Raw genomic sequence first — 10,891 nt, forward strand, 5'->3', positions numbered from 1 at the left:
CTTTGCCTCGCTTGCACATCGAGCTGTGTCAAAGTCAAACACCCCAGAGAGGAGAGTTTGGGGTTCCGAGAGAAAGGAGGGTGGAAAGCTGTTTTTGTGTTTGGTTTTAACTAGGCAGTCCTAGCTCCTGCAGAGACCAGGGATCAGGAGTTGGAAGGGAGGGGAGGATTAGGAGGGAGGGAAAAGGCAGACAGAAAAAGCAAGAGGGGTGGGGGGGGGATAGCGAGGGGTGGGAATGGAGGAAGGGGAGGGGAGGGGGAGGTCTCTGCTGAGAGCTCTCCTAGTTGACAGTCTGTGGCCGTGGTGGAAACTCTTAGCCTGAATCTCCGGCTCTCACCCTGAGGCTGACTCGGCTGGGTAAAAATAGGTGTGGCTCCTGGGACAAGGTCTTGAAGTCCCCAATCGAGCTAAGTAAATAGTGACCTGATCCAACCGTGGAGGAAAACCAAACCTTGTTGACTTTGCAGGCCCGCTGCTCTGGGTGTGGCCTGCCGCTCAGGCCTCTTCTGTGGGGCTTTCGACCAGCCTGGCCTTGGCTCTGCTGGGATCCGGGCTGGAACCCTGGGGCACTGCCATCTGCCCTGCAGGGTTCCAATGGACGCAGAGCCTCTGCAGCACTATGCTGCCCCCCGCTGGTCAGTTCTGTGGGATCCCCGGAGGTCTCTGTGCATGGTGACCAGGAGGCCGGGAGCACTCTTCCGGAGAACCCTGGGATGGGACCTTCTCTAAGCAACTGGTGTGAGGTATACGGGTTACACTTTCCATGTTCACCTGAGGGTCTGTGTGGTTATAGGGGAGCTAGGAAGCCCTCATCCCAAGTAGCACATAAGTGTCAGGCTGTCACAGTTCTGTGTGTTACTCTGTGTTTGTGTGAACGCGTCTGTCACACTGCCAGCCACGTGAATGCAGAGTCCCAGTTACACAAACGACAGAAGATTCTGGTGATGACGAGTGGCTACCCAACTGGTGATGTCTTATCTTGCTTGCTTTTCATTTTACTTTTTATTTTATGCGGATAGTTTTGCCGGCCTGTATGTTATGCACCGTGGGTATGCAATGCCAGAGGAGGGCACTGGATCCCTTAGAACTAGTTTCAGACAGCAGCGAGCCACCATGTGGGTGCCGGAATCGAACCTGGGTCTTCTGCAAGAGCAACTGAGCTTTTTTTTTTTTTTTTTTTTTTTTCTTATTTTTTAAGTTGACCGTCAGGCATCTGCAACAGCCAGGCAGTCCAGCTTCCTGTGACCCCCATTTGCTGCATCTAATAATCCTAAGAGGCCATGGCCAGTGAGTGGCCGGGGCCAAACAGGTCGGTGAAGGTGAGTTCATGCCGCTGTCTGCAGGACAGAATCATCCATAGAGCCTGGCCCTGTCTTCATGCAGGGTGTGTCTTTACTTCCATGGCCTCTGAGTAAGGGAGGGAAGGAGCCAGCCTTGGGTCTGGTGACAAAAGTCCCTTCCTCTGCACCCTGAGAAGTATGTGACTGGCAGAGACTTTGTTGTGGACTGTGAGTCAGCAGCGGGGACACGGGGCTTTCATTCAGAGAGTGGAGCTCTTGGGCAAGGATGGCTTTGTGTGGCTTGGTCCTGATACTGAGATTAAAAACAAAGCAAAGCTACCACGGTGTAGCCATCAGTTTCTTGGGTCCCGCCCCATCCCCCACCCCACTCCACTCCCCCCCCATCCCCACCCCACCCCCACCCCCACCCCCCACCTCCCGTGGTCCAGACATCCCACAGCACCTTAGTGATGGCATTTCTCCTCCTGCTGGGCAGAGGTTGAGGCACAGGATTGCTCCAGGCCTTCGGCTGCCTTCTGATGCTGAGTACCTATGTTTCTAAGTTTCTCTGGTTGTAGAAGTAATATGACCGTGTGAGGCTACCCTCACCTGCCCCAGCAGTCAAGAGAAGCTGTTCTGTTGGCTGAGACAGCGCCTCTCTGTAGCCCTGGCTGGCTGGGAACTTACTTTGTAGACCAGGCTGGCCTTGAGTTCACAGAAATCTGCCTCCCTCTGCCTCTTAAGTCCTGAGATTAAAGGGGGTTGCCCCACCACACCGGACCTACAAAAAAATTTTAAAAGGATGTATGTCACTTAATGCTTATGAGACTCATGGAAAACGAAAAGGTTGGGGAAAGAGCGGAGTTGTCGTGGCTTTTAAGGAGGAGGAGTCACTTTTGCACTAAAGAGTCTCCCATGACTGGTAGCTCTGAAGGGAAGTCAGGAACAGCCACAGCTCTTCAAGAGTGGGCTCTGCCTCTGAGCAGCTGTGCTTCTGCGGGTCTGCCTGACAGCGTGGCCGGGCACGCACACGGGACTCTGAGCGTGGGCTTCCCGTGACCAAGTGTTCTTAGAGCAGAAAACAGAAAGTGAGCAGGCCTTCTTTCCAGAGGGAGGGAAAGCCACTTGTGGTGCAGACTGGGACAGAGGAGTCACACCCACAGAGCCTGCTCCTCTCCGCAATGTGACTTTGCTGCCCTGCATGTCACAGGCTGGGATTTATTTCTCTGTTGTTTGAAGTTAGGCCAGCCTGTAATACAGAAAGTGCCAGCGTGGCCTTATGCAAGTCCCAAGGCTTGAGGCTCAAGGGGACTTGTGGCTTTGGTCTTCCCAGGCCCTCTGGGAGCCTTGTAATCTCCATGCAATGTAGAGCAGGCCAGCTTCCTTGGATGGATTTGGGCCATTTTTGCCTCTTGCCTGGGGTGGAAAAAGTCTGCTAGGAGCTCCCTTCTCCCTCCCCCTCCCCTCTCCACCTCCCTTTTCTTCCTAAAGTTGTTTCATCAGATATTTTATCACAGCAGGAAGTTGTTGTTAGATCTACTCCCAGTTTTCTTAATTGATTGGTGAGATTTTTTTATTGCCGGTATTTAAAAATACAATGTTGTTTTTACTTGGCAGTCTTGCGTATCCTGAAACTTTGGTGAGCTCATTAGTTTTTATGCATTTGGGGGACTTCCAGGAACAGTCTTGTCACCTGTGAATGCAGGGTTTTTTTTGTTGTTTGTTTGTTTGTTTTTGCTTTTTGAGACAGGGTTTCTCTGTAGTTTTGGTGCCTGTCCTGGATCTCACGCTGTAGATCAGGCTGGTCTTGAACTCACAGAGATTCACCTGACTTTGCCTCCCGAGTGCTGGAATTAAAAGCATGCGCCACCACTGCCTGGCTTAAATGCAGTTTTTGTTGATACCTCCTCCTCTTCCCTCTCCTCCTCCCTCTCCTCCTCTTCCCTCTCCTCCCTCTCCTCCTCCTTCTTTTGAGACAGAGTCTCACTGTGTAGACCAGGCTGACCTCCAGCTCACAGATCTCCTCCTGTCTCTACCTCCTGTACTGAAATTAAAGATGCATGCCACTGTTCCCGGAAAGTTTCTACCTCTTTCTTTTGCTGCTTTAGTTTCTGCTATCCTGATGCTTTTTATTTCTTCTTCTTGCTTACTTTCTCTGGCTACAATTTCTAATATAATGTTGCATGATTCCACTGGCCTGCTCCTGATCTTAGAAGGGCCACTGCCAGCCCCTCACTTTGTGTGTGACGTCAGTGTGGGGCGCTCAGAATGCCCCTTATGGTGTTGAGGGCACACCCTTCCATGAGTCTGTAGTTCCTGGGTGACACGTGTTATTACAGAGAGGCCTGGGCTGGTTTAGATATTTTATCATTGTCTGTTAAGAAGGTCACGTTTCCTACCCTTTATTCTGGTAGTGTCTTTTACAGTGATTGGTTTCCTTCTGCTGAATCCTTGCATTCCTGGGATAATGTAACAAATAGTGAAACCTATCAATCTTTTCACTTCTGCATTCTGGTTTTGTTTTTATGCTTAGGAAGGCCTTTGCCTGTGAGCTCAGACTTTGCTCCACAGAAGTCTTCTTTTAAAAAAGATCAGATTTAGTTTAGTTTAGTTATATGTGTGTCTATGTATGTGTCTATACATGTGTGTGCGTGTGAAGATGCTATGGAGTCCAGAAGGGGGCATTAGATCTTTTGAGTTAGAATTACAGGCATTTATGAGCCACTTGACCTGGGTTCTGGGATTAGAATTCTGGTCTTTTGATAAAGCATTAGGTGCTCTCAGACCCCCCACTCAAGCCGTCTTAACAGCTGTGTGGTGTTGTAGTGTGTGGGCACCCTACACTTTTAAAGCAGTATCTGTTGGTGAGTGTTGATTGAAGACAGTGCTGGTACCTACCCAGCTCCCCTTTGCCAACACGTACCAAGGGAGTATCACATTCTTCTCAGTGAAAGAGAGTGTTCTACCTGTTGTCACCTTAACTGAGTGGCTGCACTTAGTGTGATCAGGGGAGTGACATTTACATTGCATGCCTCTGCTAGAACACGGAAATATCAAAGTCCTGTGAAGTGCCCCTGCCAACTTCTTCCCTTGAACTCAATCCTCAATAGTTCATTTTCAGTTTATAAGACCTGTGTGTGTGTGTGTGTGTGTACAAGTGTGTGTGCATATGTATATATATATATATATTTGTGTACACATGTGTGCAATTGCCTCTGTGTGTGTGTGTGTGTGTGTGTGTGTGTGTGTGTGTGTGTGTGTGTGTTTCCACTTGGAGAAACAGACAGATCATAATGTGGGACATTTTATAAGAAAACTGGGCTTGGGGATTTAGCTCTGTGGTAGAGCGCTTGCCTAGCAAGTGCAAGGCCCTGGGTTCGGTTCTCAGCTCTGGAAAAAAAAGAAAGAAAGAAAAGAAAAAAGAAAAAAACCCTGTCTGAAGAAAACTGATCTCTGCTCAAGTCAGTACCCCACCCCCCCCTTTTTTTTTTTAAAGACAGAGGGCACTATTCTAGACCAACAGACTAAGAACCTGTGATGGACAAGTGGAGAGCTTGAACATAGACCAGATCTACTTTGAGGAAAAGCTGGGGTGACTATTTTTACAATAACCAGAGCAGCTTGAAAAGATGGGTGATGAGAGGTGTGGGAACATGTCTGAGCAGCTGCCGTCAGCTGTAGTGATGGTGGTACAGTGCTCTGTCAGGAGACAAGCTGAATGTATGTCTGAGGCTTCACCCGAGGTTCACAGAGCCCAGAGGATCAGCAGGGAACAGTTACAAGCACACTCGACAACTCCTGTGAGGAGATGGTGTGGTTCAAAGCATGAGGGCTCGAAGTATGAGTCTCAACTCGTCACGAGTGTGCTCTGAGGAACATTTGAACGGGAAGGCCCCCCCACGGGCTCAGACATTTGAACACATCCCGGGCTGGTGGTGCTGTGGGTAGGGCTCTGGGTGGTGCAGCCTTCCTGGAGGACTGTGAGGCTGTTCTTGGTTGTCAACGTGACTACATCTGGAATTAACTAAAACCCAAGTGGCTGGGTACACCCGTGAGGGATTTTTCTTAATGAAACCACTTGAAGTGGGAAGACCCAGCTTTAATCCAGATCTTTTGAGGTGGGAAGATTCGCCTTTAATTTGGGCCACACCTTCTTCTGGCACCCTGTATGAAGGACGTGGAAGAAGGAAGCTTTTGCTCTTTGCCTGCTTGCTCTGGTTGGCAAGTCCATTCCTTCCCTGGCATTAGAGCCTGCTTCTTCAGGATTCTGGCATCTACTGAAGACCAGCTGAGACATCCAGCCTCATGAACTGAACAACTATTGGATTCTTGAACCTTCCATTTATAGACAGACATTGTTGGGCTAGCCGGACCACAGCCTGTGAGCCAATATAATACAGTGTAATATAATGTAATGTAATATAATATAATGTAATATAATATAATATAATATAATATAATGTAATGTAATGTAATGTAATGTAATATAATATAATATAATATAATATAATATAACATAACATAATATTCATTCTATAAGTTCCGTTCCTCTACAGACCCCTGAGTAACACAAGAAGCAATGTCACGGGAGTGGGTTTGGAGATAAAGCCTTACACCACTTCTGGTTCACCTTCTCTGCTTCATGAGTGAGACTGAAGATGAGAGCTCTCACCTTCCTGCTCCAGCTGCCATGTCTGCTGCCTGCTGTCAATCATCCCTACCATGGTGGGTTCTTCTGGAACCATAAACCAAATAAACCCTTCCTTCTATAACGTGCCCTAATCACGGAGCTTTATAACAGCAACAAAGTAATTAATACAGGCACGTTTGTATATGTCCACCATGTGTGTTCTTACCATGCCAGGACCTATCAAATAATTTATAGTCTATATTAGTTTCATTGGCTGTAATTCAACAAGGACTCCTGATGTCTCTTCATGTCGTGGCTGCTGACAATCTCCACTCATAGGGCACACATTTCATTTCACATGATAAATACTCACAAAATGCCAATAACAGGGTTAGAGCAGGTTGTAGGACTCAACGAGCACCCATCTCTGTAGATGACCAGATGAGGGTGACACACCATAGGCCCAGAGCCAGTCAGGACCCAGATATCAATGCAGGTACAGATGGATGGCTGTGGCAATCAAGTGGCCACACAAGCATGGGGCCTGCGCTGGGCCGAAGCCCTGGAGACAGTGAAGAACCCATCAGTTAACTGATCCTGTGACATACACACACACAGAGGCAGTCTGATGGTGGGTGTGTGGGTGGTACTGCATGGACGCAGGCAAGGTGGTCACCGTGTTTGAAGTCTTGTACTCTCAGCAAGCTCCTGTGCCTGGTTTGACAACAGAGTTTTAATGCACCCACATGTCCCTGATGTAACTTGTACTCTCAGCAAGCTCCTGTGCCTGGTTTGACAACAGAGTTTTAATGCGCCTGCATGTCCCTGATGCAACTTGCTAGGTGGTGCTGTTTTGTTCCACACGTTCTCTCCCTGGGCCACGGTTTACACGAAAGAGATGATGGCTTTTTATTTGCCCAAACAAGATGTAGGGCTACTTCGCCACAGCGTGCCCTCACAGGGGTGCCAACTGCCCTCACCGTTTACAAGGAGGGATCACAGGGCTGCTGTTTCCACCATACACAGTGAAGAAGAGAGTGGGTCAACTGAATTCTACATTGTTGCTCTCCGGGTGTATGCTTTATGCAGTTAAAGGTTTAGAAATAAGCAAAAATGGAGCTATCTCTTTATGTCCCACTAAGCATCCAGCCGGGGTTTTGTTTGTTTGTTGTTGTTGTTTTGGTTTGCTCTGTTGTTGTTCCTTTCTCACCAACATTGTGTCTTTCCTTCCACGTTGACAAGCACCTCCTCCTCAGCATCCCCCAGGTAGGGGGCCATTGTAGTTGGTATTTTTTTTTTACTCTTTATTCTTTGGGGAGCCCACCACCCAGCTCCCAAATAATCACATGGAAACTTATTCTTTCTTTGAATGCCTGGCCTTAGCTTGGCTTGTTTCTAGGCATCTTTTTTTTTTAACCTTAAATTATCCCATCTACCTTTTGCCTCTGAGCTTTTACCTTTTTTGTTTGTTTGTTTGTTTATTCAAGACAGTGTTTCTCTGTGTCGATTTGTGCCTTTCCTGGAACCTTTCTCTATTTCTGTATATCTTTCTTTACTTCTTATTCCATGTCTGGCTGTGTGGCTGTGTGGCTGGCCCCTGGAGTCTTCCTCTCCTCCTTTTCTAGCTCCTCCCTCTTCTCTTTTTCTCCTTCTATTTATTCTCTCTGCCTGCCAGGCCTTCCTATCCTCTCTCCTGCCTTGCTATTGGCTGTTCAGCTCTTTATTAGACCAATCAGGTGTTTTAGGCAGGCACAGTAACACAGCTTCACAGAGTTAAACAAATGCAACATAAAAGAATGCAACACATTTTGCATCATTAAACGAATATTCTACAGCATAAACGAATGCAATACATCTTCAACTTATAGTCCACAACAGGCCATAAAGAGTTTAAATCCCAGAATCTCTAAGGAAGTTTCTAACTGCTTCTGTCCAGCAGATTGTTCTGCTGGAGACAGGAGGGGAGACTCACTGTGTTCTCTGAGGGGTGATCGTTCACTTGGAACTGTCAGGTGGTAGTGCTGGGAGAAAAGGCAGCCAAGACAACATGTTTCTAATTGGGAAAAAGTGATCAGAAAAAATCTTCCTAGATCAAGTTCTCAAGATGCATTCATATAAACCTAATTTATACTTTAAAGTTATATGTAAATTTTAATTTAATTAATTTTTTATGAATATTTTTACCTGCATATATGTATGTGTACCCCATGTGTTCAGTGACTGCAGAGGCCAGAAGAGGACATTGGATTTCCTGGGACTAGAGTTAAAGATGGTTGTGAACTGCCATGTGGGTGCTGGAAATCAAACCCTCATCCTCTGGGAAAGCAGCCAGTTCTAACTGCTGACCCACCTCTCCAGACCTGTAAACTGTATAAGAGCTTAGAAGCTGGGTTTTCTTTCACCTTGTTGTATTTAAAAGAAAGAAAACAAGGAGCGAGGCCTCCTCTGCTGTAGCCTGGCAATGCTGAGCATTGTTCTGGGCTCATTGCTGCGGTGAGTGAGGAGGACTTTTCAGCTGCCCCACCTGGGATGGGTGTGATGCATCCCTCATCCTGAAGTCTGGAACCAGGCTGTGTGCGACTGTTACCAGAACCCTCTGTAGCCATCTCTGTCCTCTTGATTCCTGCCTGGAAGACTGGAAACAAGGGCATGTGCTTGCCTTATACAGTGTTTCGTATGTGAGTCACTGGGAACATATTATAGTCACTGTGTTCACAGTCTTGATGGTATTGTGTTTTGAGATAGAATATCTTTAGGTAGCCCAGTTTGGTCTCAAAGTCATGATTTTCCTGCTTCAACCCCAAAGTGCACTTTTTCAGATTTTTCAACCCACACTTTCCTGTTTCATTCTTTCTGAGTCCACATTGCAGCCTGTTATACACCTGTGATGGCGAGTGGTCATTTTTGTTCATTCTCAAGTAATAAACCAAGGTCGGTGTAGACTTACCCAGGTATGCACATATGGATGCACACACAGGTGCACTGTTGGGCAAAGGAAAACATCATCTCTAGCCTCTGAAGTTTAGCTGGTGTCTAAGATAGATTAATTAGAGAAAACAATGCCATTTTATAACATGCACAAAGGCAGCCATAAAATACAAATTATCCCCATGCTCAGTGGAGCATATTTCAGAAGATAACATATTCATTGTCTACAGTGGAAGAGGGAATGGGGGTGAGGATGCCTTTGAGGGGTCATACAGGATTACAAAGGGAGAACGTTGCCCTAGGGACAGACATCAGTGTGCTCCTGAGTCCACAGCTAGTGACAGAAGACCATCCAGATGTGGTCACATTTCTCAGATGGCTTTTCTAATAGATAATAGACTCGAGGGTGGGGGTGAGAGGTCTAGGTCTCCCTCTGCAGTCAGAACTAGTGAATTCCAAGAGGAGACTCCAGGCTCTTTCAGGGTGAGAAGGACCTTGACTCTGAGGTTGTTATTGTTTGTTTTTCTTTTTCTTTTTTTTTTTTAAGCTTTTAATTTCCATTAGATCCAGTTGCTCAGCATGATAAAAGCTGCCACATTTTGGATATCATTCCCTGACACACACACACACACACACACACACACACACACACACACACACACACCGACATATGTGCATATATATGCATAGTCTCCTTACCATTGCTCACTTGTCTACAGCGAGATATTATCATCTCTTGGAAGCAGTGAGTGCTTCCAAGGCACCTGGTCTCTCCCCAGCTGAGTCTACAGGACACTAGAGAAGGTGGCAGTCACTCGTCCATGTTTGTTGAGCCTCTGTCCCCATGAGAAATGTTGCAATGAAGGCATCTATACCCACCAGTGTCGATACCTACTCTGTCTATAGCTGTTAGCACATGTCACCCCACTGCTCTGCAGAGGGAGGGCCGCTCACTCCTACCAGTGCAGTCTTGCTGGCTCTGTCCTGGCGTTTCTGCCTGCAGTAGATGCTTAGGCTGTTTTCGGAGATGGCCTGAGAAGTCAGGCATCATGGTCCACATGTAGTCATAGCACTCCCGAGGCTGTGGAGTTGAGTTCAAGGCCAGCCAAGACTACATAACAAGACAGCACATCAACAAATAAAAAGGAACCCCCAAAGCAAACACCAAAAATGTGACCTGTTTGGAAGTAAAACAAAAATCTTTTTTTTTTTTTGGTTTTTAAAAAACATTAATTTTTAATTATGTATATGTGTGCAGGTATGTGGGTGTGTTCTTGTGAGTACAGGTGTCCAAGAAGGCCAGAGGCATGGTGTCCCCGTGGAGCTGGAGTTGCACACAGTCATGAGCTGCCTAATATAGGGGCTGAGAGCAGAACTTGGATCCCCTGCAAAAACAGCAAGTGCTCTTCACTGCTGAACCTTCTCCCAGCCCCTGCTTGCGTTTTGGACCTGTGTTTTCTTGCCTGCTGATCTCTTAATCGTCTTTTGATGTGTTTGCTGGCATTGGGCTTACAGGCAATGAAGCTGCCCCCAGCTCCACCTATTTTTCTGTGGGATTGTTCTTTCTCATTAACCTTGCGAAAGTGTGCTGTGTCTCTGTGGGAACAGCTTTGTGTTCACTTTCTCAAATCTAGCATGTATCTGCTCATGGGATGTCATCTTTCATCTACAGAAAATCCCACCCTGCCCTTTCCTTTACATTTTCCAGTGTATTTCTTTTAGAACAAATAACCGGTTAGTCTTCTACATTAGCTAAGTTCTCCCCACAGGCTGGAGAGATGACAGGGGTTAAGAGCACTGACTGCTCTCCCAGAGGACCCAGCTTGGGCTTCCAGCACCCACATGACTGCTCCTAAGTGTCTAACTCCCGTCCCAGAGACTCCACCACCCTCTTCAGCCCTTTGGGGAAACTGTGTATCTGTGGTGCACAGATATCCATGCAGGTGAATACTCATACCCATAAAACAAAAATAAACCTAAAAAAAGAAAACAAAAAACCAAAATCTTTTCACGTAATGTATGGATATTCTCACTGTTTCCTCCCCTTCCTCCT

The 10,891-nt window shown here is 46.9% G+C and overlaps 1 long non-coding RNA gene across 1 annotated transcript; it reads left to right on the top strand.

Moving 5' to 3' along the window:
• Window positions 1-231: 231 nt before the first annotated feature.
• On the top strand, window positions 232-7,318 carry LOC143272445 (uncharacterized). Its single transcript, XR_013050014.1, has 3 exons — window positions 232-743; window positions 1,199-1,319; window positions 5,837-7,318. It is a non-coding gene; the product is annotated as an uncharacterized LOC143272445 (long non-coding RNA).
• Window positions 7,319-10,891: the final 3,573 nt, after the last annotated feature.

This window comes from Peromyscus maniculatus, chromosome 3 (assembly GCF_049852395.1).
Source record: "Peromyscus maniculatus bairdii isolate BWxNUB_F1_BW_parent chromosome 3, HU_Pman_BW_mat_3.1, whole genome shotgun sequence".
Lineage (NCBI taxonomy): Eukaryota > Metazoa > Chordata > Mammalia > Rodentia > Cricetidae > Peromyscus > Peromyscus maniculatus.